Source organism: Giraffa tippelskirchi, chromosome 4, assembly GCF_054371585.1.
Source record: "Giraffa tippelskirchi isolate mGirTip1 chromosome 4, T2T-mGirTip1v1.2.pri, whole genome shotgun sequence".
Lineage (NCBI taxonomy): Eukaryota > Metazoa > Chordata > Mammalia > Artiodactyla > Giraffidae > Giraffa > Giraffa tippelskirchi.
In genome coordinates, this window is record NC_137278.1 from 204167677 (window position 1) to 204186577 (window position 18901).

Here is an 18901-nt window from a genome sequence, read left to right on the forward strand (position 1 = left end):
TAAGTCAGGCTCATACATGTGGGTGGTGTCAGAGGCTCCGGAATTGATCATGACCTTTCAGTCTTTTTTTTTTTTTGGCTCTGATGCACGGCATGTGGGATCTTATTTCCCCCACCAGGGATTGAACCTGTGTCCCCTGTGTTGGAAGAGCAAAGTCTTAGCTACTGGACCACCAGCGAAGTCCCTTTGACCTTTCAGTCTTATTCCTGACTCCTGAGACCGGACAGGGAAACCAAACAGGATTTAATTTCTTAAGGACTTTGGAGTCTTTCCTGATCAAATCCTCTCCTCTGGGAAGGCTTCTCCTTTCAGCATGTGTCCTCAGTGGACAGTCTTCATCTCCCAATTGCCCAGGTCTCCAGGCCTCTCTGGCTGCTCAGGAATGACCCTGTCTGCGTGCTTCTTGCAAAGGCTAACACAAAAGCAGAGGAGAAGATGGGCTTTGAGGTGAGGAAATGTGTCCACAGCCATCGAACAAGTCATGGGAAGGGCTCAAACCTGGTTATTCAGACCCTCCTAGAGCACTGTCACTGCATCCCATGGTCTCTTCAAGTGATAGCCACTTGCCTGCAGCCACTAGAAAGCAGCTCTAGGGACAGAGTCCATGTCATAGGAGACCTGCTAGGACCTGTTACGGAAGCCAGCAAATGCCTGGGGAGCCTGGAGGAGGAAGGGAGGAAAGGTAAGAACAGGCAGCATGCCCGCAGAGGCCATGGTCTTCTGGGCACAAGCACAGGAAAAGCACATCCCAGCCCAGGCTAAGAGCCAAGAAACGTGCCTGGGGGCCTTCACTTCCCGAGGAGCAACTGGACTCCCTGGCTCATCTCCTCCTGGAAGTCTTGGAAGCTGGGCAATTGGACAAGGAAAGGCATTTCACCGTGGTACCTGGAAGGCTTTATTCATCTGTTCATTCAATGGATATTTACTGTGTGCCAGGCCTGAGGATGAATGGTGAGCAAGGGAGTCCCTCGAAGATTTAGCATGGGGGCCCATCCTGCTTGCTGTCATCTTCACTGAGGCTCGTGGCAGTGAGAGGACAGAGCAAAGGGGGCAGGCTTCCCTACTCCGGCACACATCAGCTAAACGACCCAGCAAGCTGCTCCACATCCATCCGAGTACGATGGGGATAATCTTGGTACCACTCTCCGGAGGCCCTGCGGAGTGAAGCACTCAGCTCAGTGGCTAAGATAGGCGGGAGCTCCGGAAGGGCTGATGCCTCTGGTGGTGTGTGGCTCGGGGTGGGGGGAGGGGCTGGAGGAGCATTTCTCTCTTGGGACATTCTCTTCTAGATGCTCTCCCCTGCTCCCTCCCGGGAACATGGCCACTTTCAATGGTGAGTAGTTGGCACAACACAGGCTTCCCAAGTGGCTCAGCAGCAAAAGATCCGCCTGACAAGGCAGGAGACACAGGAGAGGAGAGTTGGATCCCTGGGTCTGGAAAATCCCCTGGAGGAGGAAAAGGCAACTCACTCCCATGTTCCTGCACCTGGGAGATCCCATGGACAGAGGAGCCTGGTGGGTTACAATCCATGGGGCTGCAAAAGAGTCAGACACGACTGAGTGAGCACAGTATACAGTTGGCACGTGGGGTTAAAGGCTGGTCCACCTGGAAGAAGTTTCCAGGTCTAGGTTCTCAAAGAAAGACGAAGAAAAGTTCAGAGATGCCACGCGGCACCCTCTGTTCAGGGCCCGAGCTCCTCGGTGCCAGCTCACCACCACCCCCGCCCCCCACCTCAGCTCTTGGTTTGTTACTTGCAAGCCTGCAAGAGGGCCACCGTCTTAACTGGTTGTGCAAAAGTCCCAAACCTTTCTTTACTGATTAGTTTGGGGTAAAAATTTAAAAATTTTTGTTTGGAGACTCCTTCCTATATAAAATACAGATAAAACCCAAACCAAAGAAATATCATATCAAACATGCCCGCCGAACCTCCGGGCCAGTCCCGAACCCTCCGTGACGTTCCTGACCCTCCCCAGCTTCCTTATAACCCTTTCCGCGTACTCGCCGGCCACGACAACAGCCAGCGTCTACCGGGGATGGACCCGGAGGAGCCCCAGGGCCGGCGTGGGTCGCGGCGCAGGACCGGAGGCTGCAGGTCCGGAAGGAGCGCCGGGCTGTGGCTCCGCGGGGCGATGCTGACCCCTGGCGGCCGCTCGCAGCGCCTCGCGTTCCTCCTGGGGCAGACGAAGAAGGCAGAGGCCAGGGCTCAGCAAACTTCCTATAAATGGCCAGAGTACATGTTCTAGGCTTTCGGGACATGGGTGGGGCGGGGGTGTCGGTGACGACCGCAACCGCTGCAGTAGTAAAGCCTGAAAGCACTGTGATTGCGAGTGGGGTGGCTGTTCCAATGAAACTTTGTCGACCGTGAAATTTGAATTTCGTATCATTTTTGCGTGTCACAATATTACCCATCTTTTCATTTTCCCACCCACTTTTTAAAAAATGTAAAAATCATTCTCAGCTCAAGAGTTGTGCAAAAATAGGCAGTGGCTGGATTTGGCCTGCAAGCCAGGTGGACCCCTGGCCAGGGCCACTTTCCTCCCACTTCCCAGCTCTAATTGCCAACTGTCACCTCTGCGATCCTTCACTGCTTTGCCACTGTTCCGCCAGAAGGACTCCCCCAGCCCACACCCCCAACAAGATTGCTGCCACTGAGCCCCCTTCCTAACAAAAATTCTGGGGTTGTTGGTTTTCACCCATTTCATAAGTTTGCATAAGTGTCCTTACATTTACATAAGGTGCCCAGCCCTGTGCTGAGGGCTGTAATAACCAACATGTGTTTAACATTTGCGTTTATTCATCTGTTAGTTCAAACAAACTTACTGAGAAATTACTGTGGCCCAGGCACTGTAATAAGAGAGACTTGGTCTCTGCCCTCAAGGTGTTGGTAACCATGTTTAGAAGATGGACACAGAAGGCAAGCATGATGATAGAGAAGCAAAGAGGGTGTAGCAGCCCAAAGGAGGCACTTAACTCAACCTGGGAGTAGAGGTCAGGGAAGGCTTCCTGGAGGAGGAGGTGATCTCTGAGCCAACACCTGAAGAGTGAATGGAGGAGGGGAGAAGGAGGCAAGACATTCCAGGAAAATATCCAGAGCCTAGAAAGAACTCTTTCAAGAGAGTTTTAAACACCAAAGACAATCTTCTCTATGTCCTTCAATTATATCTGCCCTCAAGGCCTCCCCAGTCTGGTGGGGAAGACAGGCTCTATCACAAGTGGTTGTAAGGTTGTGAGGAGAGATTTAAAGTTTTCTCTCCAGCCTTATAGGATCAGTGAGCCTCAAGAAAGTAAGTGAGGGTTAAGTAAGGGCTCTGAAGCTATGAACAGTCCTATGGCCAGGCCTGGGCTGGGTCTGACTCTACACACAGGGAACTGAGAGAATCTAGGGAAAGGAGATGGGGGCCTGGCTTCTCTGCTCCAGGAGCCCCTGAGAGGAACAGGGGCTGGAACTGAGCCTTGAAGGAAGTGTACACCTTGGAACTGGGGAAGGAGGAAAGGGGAACCGAGGCAGCAGCACCCGCACAGACAAACTCACTGAGGAAGGAACGGGTGTGGCCCCGCTGAGAGGCTGCCAGGAAGTCCTCCTGCAGGAGGGAACCACCCTTCCGTGGATCTCACAACCACCTCAACCAACAGGTATAAGTTTCCTCAGCCCTACCAGTTAAAAACCGTGACCTTGGACAGTTATTTAACCTCTCTCTGCCTTGGTTTCCTCATCTATACTGACCTCATAAGATTGCTATGAGGACCGAATATAATTACACAGCAGTACCTGGCACTGGGGCCAGCTTCGTGGGCATGCAACTTGAGGGCTCCCATGGGTCCTGCACCCAGAAGGCAGAGGGTCCCACGTTGGATGTAATGCTCTGCTGTTGCTGTCTTGAAATTCTTCATAATTCTGCAACAAGGAGCCCCATGCTTTCATTTTGCATGGCCAGTCCTGCCTGGCATAGCATGTGCTTACAAACTTGGGGTCTTATTACTATCTTCGAGTCCAGAATAACAAATCTGATCCAGTACCCTTATTTTAGAAATGAGGAAGCTGAAGCTCAGACAGTTTGTATGACTGGCACAAGATCACACAGCAAGAGGCCTGCAGAATGAAGGCTGGGGATGGAGAGATGAAATTGCAATCTCTGAGGTGGAGGGAGGACAATGACCTTGCTCTCCACTCTCACCGTGCCCCCCCACTCCATGCCCCTGGAAGGCAACATAAGGAGAGAAGAGAGACAGACTCCTTAGAAGGAGCTGAGAGAAAGAGGGGGGTATGAAAAAGAGCACGAACAGTTGTAGAGGTAGGAGGGGAGCTGGCTATTTTGAGGAACCAAGAGAAGATTCTCAGAGTAAAACATAATGGTGAAGCCATGGAAACAAGGACTGAGAACGTCTCTTGGATCTTGGCCACAAAGAGGTCATAGATGAGCTTAGAGAAATGAGTTTCAGTAGAGAGAGGGCTAGAAGCCGGGATACAGCAAGAGTGGTGGTGGAGATGGTCACAGGACATTATTTAAGAAGCCAAGGAAAGGAAAAAGAGGGGCAAAGGGCAGGCAGGCAGGCAGGAAGGCTATTCTGAAGGCAGTGGAAGAGGAGCCAGGTCCCAACTGGATGCAGAGGAAGGACCATCAGAGGCAGTAATTTTTTCTTTTTTTTCATGTATAGTTGGTCTTTGCTTTTCTTTCTTAAATTTTATTTATTTATTTATATTTGGCTGTGCTGGGTCTTTGTTGCTACGTGTGGGCTTTCTCTAGTTGCGGTGAGCGGGGGCTACTCTTCGTTGCAGTGTTTGGGCTTCTCAGGCCGTGGCTACTCTAGGCACCAGAATCAGCAGTTGCGTCTCAAGGGCTCAGCAGGTGTGATGCATGAGCTTAGTTGCTCCACAGCATGTGGAATCTTCTTGGACCGGCAATCAAACCCATGTCCACTGGCAGGCAGATTCTTTACGGCTGGATCACCAGAGAAGCCCTTTTTTTAAAAAAACAATTATTCATTTATTTTTGGCTGCATCAGGTCTCAGTTGAGGTGCGCAGGCTTAGTCTCCCTGCAGCTTGTGGGATCTTAGTTCCCCAACCAGGGGTCAGACTTGTGTCTCCTCTGTTGGAAGGCAGATTCTTAATCACTGGACCATCAGGGAAGTCCCAGAGGCAGTAACTGAGCCAGGAAGGGGTGCACACCTCTTTCCCTGAGTCTACGTGGGGTTGAGCTAATAAAGGCTCTCAGGCTGACTGTTCATGGGCGCTGGTTGTCTCTCCAGCCACACTGTGGCAGTTCCAAGGTAGACACCTCAGGACAACATAGCAGCAGGGAAAAGAACTGACTCATTGGAGTCAGAGGGCCTGGGTTCAGCTGTGAGGTTATTAACTGTGGTGACCTGGCACAAGTTAGTCACCCTTCAGAACCTCAGTTTCCCTACCTGGAAAATGGGGACAACCATGGTTGTTGTGAAGATTAATTGCCGCCATGATCCACGTAAAGCCCTCGGTACAGTGTCTGACACATAGCAAGTGTTCACCAAAGGGTAGCTGTTATTTACAGCACATCTGGTGCTCCTATGAACCTCCCTGGGGGTCACGCTTTGGCCAGAGGGGGTTGAGGGGGGTGGGGGTGTCCAGGGCTTCCCTACTACCTTTGCAGGAAGTGTGGTTGTAAGAAATGAGACGTGATTAGAAGCGGCATAGTTTCTGTCACAAGGGCTTTGTTACACAATAAATGCTACCAAATGTGTAATAAATGCTTACGAGCATGTCCTCTATAATCAGCACTCTCTAGAAACTTCCCCTCCCCCAGTGCTCTTGGCCTTGGCTGTGGCTACACCCACTGCCCAAGTGAGCCGTATCAGCTGTCAGCTGTCCTCTTGTCCTTTGAATTCAGTTCTTTTTACAGGGACTCCTCCCATGATTATAAGTTTGAGAACAGGAGACCGCTTTACAAACACTTTCCAATGTCTCGCAGCAATGAGAGGCCAGTGCAAAGGGTAAAGGGAGTTCTCCTGAGCCATGGAAATCAGAGTTGGAGCTGATCCAGCTGGCTATGTCACCCCGAGCTTGTGGGTCATTGCAGAATTGTTTGCAGAAATTCTCGTTGCGTTGGATTTTGTCCAGGCCAACGCAATGTGTTTCAGGGATCACAGAACAACCTCTCAAGGGAAAGAGGGGAGGCCTTGTTTGCTTGGAATGACTTAGAGAACTGTTGGTAGCCATCCAAGTCAGCCATCACTCATTAAATTTGCCTTCCCTTCCAGCAAAAAGCCAAATGTATAGAATACCACATATAGAGCTCTAAGAATAGTATAGCGCTCCGAGAACATACTGAACTTGGCCTGCATGCAAGTGTGCAGGGCTTGGCGGGTCTTCTTACTCTCAAAGCTGGGTGGGTTGGAACAAACACCCCAAATATTTTCTCCAAGTAGCATGCAGAGAGGAAATGAGAAAGAGCAAAAGAGAGCACCCTAGCATGTCATTCTCTGACCTGGGCTGCCTCTTCACGGCATGGATTGACCCTACAGCCACCAAAGCAGCTTGTAAGCCCTCGGGCAGTGAGCACAGCAGAGCCCCCTTCCTACCCACCATTCATTGATTCCACACTAGGCTGAGCAAGCCCCAAGTCCTGTAACAGGTGGAAATTTGTCATCTGCTGTGACAGGAATTTGAAACCGTCATCCTCCACATAAGATTTACTGGCATCCATCCCATTAGTATAGAAAGTGAGAACAGGTTCCATCCATAGCTGAGTTCTGAGCAATGAGAGCTCTCAAAGTACTGACAAGACCCTGAGCCACACCCCACTGTTTGTTGGAAGAAATCCATGCGTGGGTCTATTCATAAAAGAGTCTGGGAAGATAGACTCCTTAATGGCGGTTGGCTCTAGTAGTGGGATTTGGGAGAGCTTTTCTTTTCTACTTTAAAACTTTCTGTAAGGTCTGGAATCTCTACTCAGTGATCCAGAAAACAGCCATCGTATTTGGAAATTGTTTTCCTATTCTCAGGCGGGCAAACACAATAGGGTTTCTGGCTTCCTGCTTTCTTCTGGGAAGGGAAAGTAGAACAAGGTGGAGTGGACAGACCCCCGAAGGCCCTCAAAGACAAAAATTACAGGAAGAACAGGCTTTAGCCGTTCCTGGATATTCCTATCATGCTCCTTGCCCCCAAGAACAAATGTTACAGGTCACCACACATCCTCGGCCTCTTGAATAGCTAATCACAATTCATTCTTTAGTTCTCCTTGTAGATGTCACTTCTTCAGGGTAGCCATCATTGTCTCCTCAAGATTGAATCCCAGGACTCCCCTGGTGGTCCAGTGGTTAAGACTCCAAGCTTCGAATGCAGGGGGGCCCAGGTTTGACCCCTGGTCAGAAAACTAGATCCTGTGTGCTGCAACTACAGACCTGGCACAGCAAAACAGAAAACAAAAAGATTGCATCCCATACCTCCCTTGTTCTTTCAATCCATCTGTGCTGTGATTATATGTTTACCTGTTGGCCACCCCCACCAATTGAGGTCCCTGAATGCAGACATGTTTTATTCATCTGTGCAGCCTCTGTACCTTAGGAAAGTGCCCACAAGTTCTATAAATATTTATTGAATAATTATTTATAGGGGAACCTTTTATAACCAGGGCAATTTAAAACATGCAAAGATGAATAAGAAACCATTTGTTTTCAAGGAACTTAAAGCTGAGTTGTTATTTAGTCGCTAAGTTGTGTCTGACTCTTTTTCAACCCCATAGACTGTAGCACATCAGGCTTCTCTGTTCATGGGATTTCCCAGGCAAGAATATTGGAATGGGTTGCCATTTCCTTCTCTAGGGGATCCTCCTGTCCAGGAATCAAACCCACATCTCCAACAATAGCAGGAGGATTCTTTACCACTGAGCCCCCAGGGAGCCATGAAATTAAAAGATGCTTGCTCCTTGGAAGGAAAGCTATGACAAAACTAGACAGTGTGTTACAAAGCAGAGACATCATTTTGCCAACAAAGGTCTGCATAGTCAAAGCTGTGGTTTTTCCAGTAGTCATGTATGGATGTGAGAGTTGGACCATAAAGAAGGTTGAGTGCCAAAGAATTGATGCCTTCGAATTGTGGTGCTGGAGAAGATTCTTGGGAGTCCCTTGGACAGCAAGGAGATCAAACCAGTCAATCCTAAAGAAAATCAACCCCAAATATTCACTGAAAGGATTGATGCTAAAGCTCCAATACTTTGGCCACCTGATGCAGAGAGCTGACTTGGAAAAGACCCTGATGGTGGGGAAGATTGAGGGCAAAAGGAGAAGGGGGTGGCAGAGGATGAGATGGTTAGATAGCATATCAACTCAATGGACATAAATTTGACCAAACTCTGGGAGATAGTGGAGGACAGAGGAGCCTGGCATGCTGCAGTATGCGGGGTCTCAGAGTCAGACCTGACTTAGTGACTGAACAACAACAAAAAAGCTGAGCTGGGGAGACAGATGTGTCTAAGAATTAACTATAAAATCAAGCACTAGTTGAAGGGTTAAAATAAGAGTTTCAAACAACCAACTATGAAGATAAGGAAGGTTTTGGACCCTGACCATTTCTCACTCATTTTGTTTTATGGTTCAGAATTATTCTTATATTGGACTGCTAGTGTAGGGTATGCGGAGAAGGCAATGGCACCCACTCCAGTACTCTTGCCTGGAGAATCCCAGGGACGGGGGAGCCTGGTAGGCTGCAGTCCATGGGGTCACTAAGAGTCGGACACAACTGAGCGACCTCACTTTCACTTTTCACTTGCATGCATTGGAGAAGGAAATGGCAACCCACTCCAGTGTTCTTGCCTGGAGAATCCCAGGGACGGGGGAGCCTGGTGGGCTGCCGTCTATGAGGTCGCATAGAGTCGGACACGACTGAAGCGACTTAGCAGCAGCAGCAGCAGCAGTGTGGGGTATGTGCATATAGTTTTAAGGATTCAGGTTCCTAAGGCCTTTCGTAGACCTTGACTCATGATTTTTCTTCTGTCCTGCTGGCAGTTGCCCTGGGAATACCTGCCATTTAATCTTAATTGATGTTTGTGAAACACTTATCTTCCTCTGCTGAAAGGCTATAAGTGTTGAGCACTATTTCTGTGTTACAGTAGTTGTTTTATTATTAAAGCAGTGCCAGTGAGGTTACACAACAGCTTGGATCAGGAGGCGAAACAAGGGCAGTGATCCTACTGAAGTTACAGGGGATGGGGATTTGGGATGGTAAAATGTTAATTACCCGAGACGGAATGTGGGCCCGAGTCCAGCACTGTGCTCCTGGAGATCATTTCAGTACCAGAGCCTGGGGCTGGTTCTCTGGCAGTGGGTCCTAAACATTCTGCCCTCCCCTGGCTGGAATGTTGGATTCATTTTGCTGAAAGCTGCCACAGGAAAGAATTCAGTGGCCAGGAGCCAGGAACACACGTCTTGCACAGCATCAGGGGCTACTCTGGAAGCTTTCCAGAAAGGGCTGTTCCATTCGCATACAGTAAATTATTCCTAAACCGATTTATTCTCTTTCCCTCTTTGGACTCTCTCCTCATTTCTGGCTCTTCAGCACTCTCTCAGAAAAGAGTGAGCTGGAGATGGATGGGTGGGAGTTGGGAATGTAGGCTTGAAACAGAAGGCTGGTAGAAGTATTCATTTATTTATAAAGTGGAGAAAATGAACAGAAAGGTAAATGGGCTTCCGGTGAGGAAACACCAAGACTGTTTCATTTAGGGTGGGAGGAATGGGTGCCGGAGGAGAAGATACAGTGGAGGCAATGACAACCTATCCATAGCTTTAGTCCCCAACAGTGTCACCTCCAGAAACTGAGGACCTTAGGCTCTGAATGAAACCTTTTGAAGATGTAGGGTTGGCAGACAGGTACGATTCTAGGCTAAAGGAGACACTAAAGTACAGTGAAAAGAGCTTAGGCTTTGGAGTCAGACAGATCTGGGACCAAATGTTGGTCTGCCAACTATTTTCTATCTAGGTGACCTTGGGCAAATGTCCTAACCTCTCTGGAGCGTTAGTGTCTTATCTGTAAAATTTAGAGGACCTATAACTCACAGGTTTAATCGCTAGTCCTTGTAAAGAACTCTGCACAGTTGGCACAAAGCGGGCACGCAAGCGGTACGCAAGCGGGTAGTCGTTATTACCAACTACAGGCCAAATGAACACTCATCCAAACTGCCTAGCAAACAATTAACAGTGCGAATCTGACCGACGCGCCTATCTGCCCAATAAGGTACCAGGAAAGAACTCGGTGGAGACAAACCAATGGCATTAGCCCTTGTTGTTGGACGGGCTTTCTTGCCGTTCCACCAATAGTTTGAAGATTTGACTAACGAGTGACATGCTGACAGTCCAATGACTCACAACCAGCCCACACTCAGCACTTCTGAGGGGATAAATCAAGGAGCCAGGACGTATAGATTCCGTTATTAGGCAGTACTGGATGGTGAGAGGAGCTTAGGGGAAACAGCGCGAGGGCGAGGCACTAATGAGCTAATAAAAGGAAAAAGACGATGGTTGCGCCAACCGAGCTCGGCCGCCATCATGCTCTAGTTTCCCCTTCGCCTCTCCGCGTCCGCGACCGAGGAAGCGGCCTCTGGGATGCTGAGGGGGTGTGTCCCCGAATGATTGGCGCAGGCAGCTTAACCAATCCTAGCTCGTCAAACGGAACGCATTTGACCAATGAGGGGCGACGGCTGCGGCGAGGCACTGGAGGGGCGGAACGGCAGCTTGACGGGCACAAAAGCCAGCCAGTGAGGGCCGGCAGCATCCTCCCTGCGGCCAATGGAGTGGGGCTCTGGGCGGGGCCCCGAGTGTTTGTGTTGTGGTTTTGGGGGAGGGAGGCGGAGGGGAAAGTTTGTTTATTTTGTTTTTAGTTTCTGGGGTCCCCGTGTTTCTCGGAGGTGAAGCGGGAGGGAGTGACCCCATCCCCCGAGCCCCTCAGTCCCCCTACTACGTCGCCTCCATAGCCTGCGAAGGAGCGGGGACTGCGCGCATCGCAGCGCATCGCCTCACAGCGGAACGCCGCGCACTCGGAGCCGGCACGGCTCGGCGGTGAGTGAGGACCGACGGCCACCGCCGCCCTTCCCCTCCCCTCCCCCCGCTCACCGCCCAGTCAGAGCCGGGCGGCGGGGTGGGCGAGGACGTCCGCGGGAGCGCGCGGCTCGGGGCCGGCCTGTCAAGCTGAGGCGCAGCGTGTGCGTGTCCTCGCGAGTGAGCGCGCGCGGCGGGGAGAGGGCCGGGAGGGGCGTGAGCGCGCGCGGGGCCGGCGGGGGCGGTGGCGTTGGGCGCGCGCTCCGCGGGGCGGGCGTCTGGTGGGTTTGACCCCGGGGCGGGGAGGGACGCGGGCGACGTCCGCGTGCGGGGAAGGGGCGCCCGGAATGGCCGGGCCGGGTTGGGCGGGTGGGCGCGCGCGCGCGGCGGCGGCGGCGGCGGCGGCGGGCGTCACGCGCCGGCAGGTGTGAGTTGGGGGAGGGCTTCCGGGTGGGCCGGTCGAGTCGAGTTAGCTTCCCGTCGCCGGGGCACCTCGGGGCCGGGAGAGGTCCCCGTCGCGGCGGAGAGCGGAGGCCCACGGAGGCACGTCGGGGCCCCTTGCCTGTCGGTGGCAGAGGGAGATGTCAGGCCTCGGAGCCTCCCGGTCCCCACCTGTGTGCAGGACCTGCGTGACAGAGTGAATGAGCTCCGCTTCCCAACCCGGGCCGGGGGTCCCAACTCCACCCCTCACCCTGGAGCCCTGCCTGTGTGGCCACCTAAGAGTCGATTAACTCTTCCCCGTGGAAAGGAGGGCGAGGGGACTATCAGCGAACGACCAGCCAGAAGTGTTTTCTGCCATCCCCTGGTCCTGCGCCCTTGGTTTCAAACTAGTGGGTTTCCACAGTGAGCTTAAATGCACTTTGTAGTGGCTGAAGACACCCAATAAGGGTAGCCTCTTGTCGGTGACCTTAAGGCCCAGCCCATCCTCGGTTATTTGAACACCAGGAATTAGTCTGGGTCTTTTCAGGCTCCCTGCTTTTTCGCCTATCTGCCGGCTGCACTATTACTTTTTAGCCTTTGTGCTAAAGGTTGAAGCGAGGCATAAGGTGAATTCAAGTTGGCCATTTGCTTACAATATAGGCAAAATATAGAACAAAATTAGCCAGAGATGTTTCTCCATAGTCAGTGAATAAAACGTTGTTAATTACCGTTCCCCTCCCCCAGCAGTTAAGAAAACAGAAATAAGATGTTCAGAAATCTTACATTTTAGCATTTTGTGCAAGTTTAACAATAGTGGCTGTTTTCTTCCTAGTTGTGGGGAATTTCAGTAGGATGATAGTTTCTTGTTGATTCGGATGGCTTTGGAACTATGTTTAGCTTTTGGTAGTGTTATGTAAATACCTCTTAAAAAGCAGAACTTGTAGCACATTGACACCTCTATCGTGTGTGGTGTCTCACTAGGTAGGTAGTAGGAGAGATGTGAATGTAGTAGGTCCATACACTAAGGCGAGTATCCAGAACACGAATCAGACTGGCGTGTTCCACTTAGAATGCAGTGATGATATGATGCCTTTAAAATAATTTTTTAGTTCTTGACTGTTTTTAAGTGCTTGTCTCAAACATTTGAGCAGAAAAGTTTCTGATGGGACTTAAGGAGAAGAAATTCCCAATTGGCCTTTCTAAGGTAGCACATAATTGTCATGCCCTTTGGGAGGAGGGTCGGGAAATATTTTTGTCCTCATTCAAATGGAAGCACTTAAAAATGTTTTAAATCAGAACAATGCCATTTGTTCAAATGGTATTGATAATGTTAGCTAACATCTTTTTTTTTTTTTTGCGTGCTTTGCTTATGCCAACCTGTTTATATTTTTTACCTAATCCTTAACTCAAGCCTGTGAGATCGGTTTCATTACTGTTTTATGGATGGGAAAAACAGCTTCCAAAAGCCACAGAGCTAGGAAGTTAAAGGGCATCGGTTTAGTCTTCAGTCTGGTTTCAAACCCTTTGCGTGTTCCATTTTACTCCACTCCCCCCCCCCCCCCAATTATCCAGAGGAAGAAATGCAGAAAGGACACCGAGAAGCAGAAAGGGATGGAAAAGGGAAATGTGACTGATGATTAGCTTCTCCATACCTAACTTAAGAATTAATGAAACTTATTCTTAATTTTTAGAGATTAGCATTTTTGCTCGTGTTACATCTAAGCTTTGTTTTAATTTCTTCCCTATTTAATTTTTACAGAGATGAATTAAAGTGCCTTTAATTCAGAGGTCAAGGCTTTCAGAGCCTTTTGCGCAGATCTACACTCCGGTGCCTTGCTCTTGTCGGTTAATCCTTCCAGGGACCAGGCATCATTCAGTTTTATATCCAGCAGGGTGCTTGATACATATAATAGGAGCACAGTAAATGTCAGTTGACTAAGACACAGTTTAGAATGTCATGACTTAGGGTTCATTTTAGCAGTTTTAGTTTAATGGGACAGTAAAGAGAATAGCTCATGTGCTAAAGGCATGTTCTGGGAGAATACTTAAATGGAGCAGTTCATAGAGCCTGGGAAGTAATTTTTTTAATTTTGAAAACTTCTGTTATTAATTTAGTAACATTCTGAATGTTAACACATGTACAGATTCATGCAACCAGCGCCACAATCAGAGTACAGAATGGTTCCATCACTCTCCAAAGACTCCCTCATGCTCTGTCCCTTTTGAGAGCCCTGAATTCCGTCCCAGAGAGAAACACTGAGGATCAGACTCTGGCTTGTTTCACTTTTTTTCCCCTCTGTTTTCAACTACTTGAAAATGGTATTTACTTTTGGGATTTAAACTGTCACTTCTCTGGTGTGTTAACCTTAGTATCCATGTCTGATCTCTCTTCCATTCTCTAAAACAACATCCATATTTACCTGCTGGAATTCTTCCCTAGTTCTTCATACTCAGTATGTTTAGAGTTGTGCCTCCTAGCCAGTGCCTCCCAAATCAACTCTTCCATCAGATTTTTCCATATTTTTTGGTGGTGCCATCCTTCTCCCAACCTTGCAACCCTGGAATACTTGAAAGTGAAAGTTGCTGTCTTGTTCAACTCTTGGCGACCTCAGGAACTATACAGTCCATGGAATTCTCCAGGCCAGAATACTGGTGTGGGTACCTGTTCCCTTCTCCAGGGGATCTTCCCAACCCAGGGATTGAACACAGGTCTCCTGCATTGTAGGCAGATTCTTTACTGTCTGAGCCATCAGGGAAGCCCCAGGGAAAACTTGAAGGGCCTTATCGTTACCTTTTGGCCATGGCACGTGGCGTGTAGGTTTTAGTTTCCTGACCAGGGATCTAAACCATGCTGCCTGCATTGGCAGCATGGAGTCCTAACCATGGGACTGCCAGGGGAGTCCCTTGAAGGGCCTTACATTACACTCTGTTACCCCAGACCAGGTATGTTGCTACTCAGCTACAAATGCTGGCTCCTGCCCCTTTGCTCCCAAGCCAGCTTCTGCTCAGGTGGCTGAGCAGACAGCATAGGTGGTTGAACACTTGGAACCCGTCAAGATTGGACCACTTCCCTGATCAGAACCCCTCACGGCTTCCCATTGCACTTGGACCCATTCGGGGTTTTATTTTCCATCCCATAAGGCTGTGCAAGATATGGCCTTTGCCTGCCTCTCCAGCCTTCTCACACCTTTTTTTTGACCCACCTGCCTTCTTGACATTCTGACTACATAGCCTTTCTTTCAGTTGTCTGAATTACCCAAGCCTTTTCCAATCTTAAGGTTTTTGTACATACCACTCTCCTGGCCTGGGCCGTTACTCCCCCTAGTCTTCACTCACCTGACTTCAGGGTTCACATGAAATTGTCACTTCTTCAGAGAGTCTTTCCTTTATGACCTCATCCCACTACTCCCATCCTCCCTCAGTTAGAGCTCTCAGAGCTTCCTGTTCTTTTTTCATAGCTCTCACCAAAAGTTTTGATTCAGGACCATGTCTGTTTTGTTTCCCATATCTCCAGAGCTAGGCCAAGGACCAGGCATACAGCAGACGCCCAGTAAATATCTGTTGGCTGTATTGTGAGTCTGGGTGTTTGCTTTTATAATTTATTGCTATCTTGTAGCTTTTGGTAGCCTTCCTTTCTGCCTCCTACCTACTCCGAACTTGATCCCACTGGCAGAGGGCTTGCCACAGAGAAAGAGAGATCTGGAATCGCTAAAGAGGATACGGATTTTGTTCTCCTGAATGGCACCTCTGCCTGGGAGCCCTTCCCACTGAGCCAGATGAGATCTAACCTAACTCTAAACCAGGGTTGGGCTTGCTAGTCAGCTGAGCAGTGCACCTTGGTCATCCAGGCTCACGTCAGTGCTTGCAGCTGTTCCTCTTCCCTCACCTCACCCTGCTCTTGGTTTTTTCCTCCTCTCTCCACCCAGCGTGGGACTTCTGAAGACCTTGTACACTTTCCAGCTGAGCCCGCTTACCCTTTGACATTTGCCGGCCTTTTGACATTGACAACCGCCTCTAGTGTCTTGACCCTACGGATGGCCCCCACGCTCCTGAAACAGCACTTTTGTTTGTTTCCTGCCCCCTCCCCAAATCTACCACAAGCACTTAGGTTTAAAAACATTCAATAGTGTTTCATACCCTCAAGGGATTAAACTCGGTAGCTTGTTATTTAAAGCTCTCTGGACCAGCACTGTGCAGTAGAAATAGAACGCAAGCCGCAGATGTGAACCACACATGTAATTTTAAATTTTCTAGTAGCCACATTAAAAAGGTAGAAAGAAAGAGTGAAATTGATTTTCATAACACTTTATTTACATCGAGATATCCAAGATATTATGTAAACACATAATCGGTTAAAAAACATATTGAGGTGCTTTACATGCTTTTTTTCATGTGAAACTGAAATCCAGAGTGTACTTTTCACTTAATACATCTCAGTTGAGACTCACCACATTTCCAGTGCTCAATAGCTACATGTGGCAAGTGGCTACCGTGCCGGACAGCACAGCTCTGAACCATGTCCTTAGCATAGTTGGAGGCTGTACCGGGCTAATTGCCACCACTGGCCTTTTGCTAACTCTCTTCTCCTTCTTGCAACCAGGTCCTTATCCAAATATGCTAACTATCCTTGCTGAGAAACCCAGAAAATTCAGTTCTCACCATCTCCTCTGAGCTGTTTTAACATTAATTTTTTCATGTAGCAGTTACTTACAATATTTATCAGTTTGTATTATAATCAAGGGTAGTGTTAAAATATTCAATAACTGATAAGGTGTGGGAATAGGTGCTGATAAATTAGAAGCTATGGCAGCTGTGTTATCATCTGTGTGTACCTGCTGAATTATACGGAGAAGGCAATGGCACCCCACTCCAGTACTCTTGCCTGGAAAATCCCAGGGACGGCAGAGCCTGGTGGGCTGTCGTCTATGGGGTTGCACAGAGTCGGACACGACTGAAGCGACTAAGCAGCAGCAGCAGCTGAATTATAGCTCTGATTGTCCGGGGTTGTGTATTATTGGCTGAGTTCCTTGAAGGCAGGGTATAAAACTGAGTTCCCTGAAGGCAAGCTTTTGTCCTACTCCACTTTGCCTCTTAAGAGGACTCCTTACCTGGCTCATAGTAGATCAGTTCAGTTGCTTAGTTGTGTCCAACTCTTTGCGAACCCATGGACTGCAGCATGCGAGGCTTCCCTGTCCATCACCAACTCCCAGACTTGCTCAGACTCATGTCCATCGAGTTGGTGATGCCATCCAACCATCTCATCCTCTGTCGTCCCCTTCTCTTCCCAACTTCAATCTTTCCCAGCATCAGAATCTTTTCCAGGGAGTCAGTTCTTTGCATCAGGTGGCCAAAGTATTGGAGTTTCAGCATCAGTCCTTCCAATGAATATTCAGGACTGATCTCCTTTAGGATTGACTGGTTGGATCTCCTTGCAGTCCAAAGGACTCTCAAGAGTCTTCTCTAACACCACAGTTCAAAAGCATCAGTTCTTCAGCACTCAGCTTTCTTTATGATTCAACTCTCACATCCACACATGACTACTGGAAAAAACCATGGTTTTGACTATACGAATCTTTTCAGTAATGTCTCTGCTTTTTAATATGCTATTTAAGTTTGTCAGAGCTTGCTCATAGTAGATAGTCTATAAATACTTTAAATCACTGAACAATGCTACCGTGTATTTTGTTTTATTCTTTCTGTGTGCTACATTTTATCTTTTCAATTAGAAACCAAAATACAAGTGCTTTGAGGACAGCGATCATGAATTATGCAGGACTAGATGGCAGTTTCTTGATTGTCTTCATAGGAGAATTTCTTCTGAATGAAAACTCACTTTAAAAAAATAACTGTTTAGAAGTTGTTATAGGTTTTCAGGCTGGGCAAATAATGAAGTGTGACTTTAATTTAATGAAACGTAACTTTCTTTTGTGGTTTTTTGTAAGCTGGCTGTGAAAGCAGCTTCAAAAGAAGAGCTCCTTGGAATTAATGCAAACTTTTCCAGTTAGGGGCATATTTGGTTCCTGGAAAGGACCTGCACTAGAAGTGAAAAATCCTGGGTTGGTTTGTGTTGTAGACATATGCGTGAGTACCAGCTATGTTCTAAGCACAGGAATGATTGAAAATTCAAAAACGTAGTATGAAAAAGTACAGCTTTAACACAAAGATGATATGATTAATTCTTTCTAGGAATATTGAATTTCTCTTTGCTTCTTTATACTTTCCTCATTTCTAGCATGGACTACACTGTATAGTGTTTCTAGATCTGTCTCTTGAATCGGATTGTGAGTTTCCTAAGAGCAAGACTTGCATTCATCTCTATATGAATGCACACACTGTACTGCGCCTGCTGTATTGTAGGCACTCAAATGTTTGTTGATTACTTAGTTTGCAGAACTTAATTTTTTCCCTTGTAAGTAGGGAATTCTCTGCCTCAGAGAACTGTAGAAACTGCAGAAGGAATAATCGCTTAAGACTATGTGTCAGTTCTGTATATGTTATTCTTCAAATATAAAATATTTAACTAACAAACAAGTGTAACTCTAATCACATGTCCTCCCTACTTAAAATTGTTAACCTGTCCCCCAAACGCTGCCATCTACCCTCTGGAATATAAACTTCACAAGAGTAAGCATCTGGTCTGTCTTGTTCACTAAATGCCCAGGGAAAACCCTGCGTCATTTCCTGTCCTTCTCCCCTTTGCTGCCTGTACTCTTGTCACACTGACCTTCTGGTTCCTGAAATGTATATCCTCTCCTGCTCAAGGTCTCTTCCTTGCACTTGCCAGTCCCATGGTCTGGCAGCTTCTCACCCCAAGCCTAGTTGTTGCCTGTTCAATCCTTGGAGCCTTGTTGATGTGTTATTTCTTAAGCACACACCCGTTCCCCCCTCCCCCAGTAGAAGTGCTCCTTTTAAACACTCAGAGCACTTAATTTAATTGTAATTAATTTAATTTGTATATTGTTTCCCTGCTAGAAAATAGCTATGTGAATAAAAATGCCTTGTCTGTTTTGCTCACATTTTTATCACCAGTATCTGGCACCCACTGCATTATTCTTGCCTGGAGAATCCCCATGGACAGAGGAGCTTGGCAGGCTGCAGTCCATGGGGTCGCAAAGAGTCGGACGCAACTGAGCAGCTAAGCACAGCATCTCCCACTGTAAATTACACATAGTAGGTCCTGAATGAAAAATTTTCAAATAAATTAGGAAAGAAAACTGAAATAGAAAAGTGTCTCATTCTGATGGTTTTAAATAAATATATGGGGGCAGGGAGGGGCTTTCCACTTTAGGTTGTCTCTAGGGTCTGCTTTTTCTTAATTTCTACCTGTAATAGGTAAACATTTCATTATTATAGAAAATATTGTAATAAATTTTAATTTGTATGAAAATTTTATCTAGTCATTGTAGAGTTGGGGTTTTCTTTTTTTTTTTGGCCACATATGGGATCCCAGTTCCTCGACCAGGGATTGAACCCGGC

General features: G+C 48.0%; 1 protein-coding gene across 12 annotated transcripts in view; it reads left to right on the plus strand.

The window, feature by feature from the left end:
- The first annotated feature begins 10817 nt into the window (after positions 1-10817).
- TNRC6B (trinucleotide repeat containing adaptor 6B) overlaps positions 10818-18901 on the plus strand; it is a 241083-nt gene continuing 232999 nt past the window's right edge. For 7 of the 12 annotated variants that reach the window (XM_081587541.1, XM_081587528.1, XM_081587530.1 and 4 more), the window contains exon 1: positions 10818-11026. The gene's annotated coding sequence lies outside the window, so the exon portion shown is untranslated. Of the gene's footprint in view, positions 11186-18901 lie in introns of all 12 variants that reach the window. The other 5 variants (XM_081587543.1, XM_081587529.1, XM_081587535.1 and 2 more) reach the window with 2 other exon arrangements.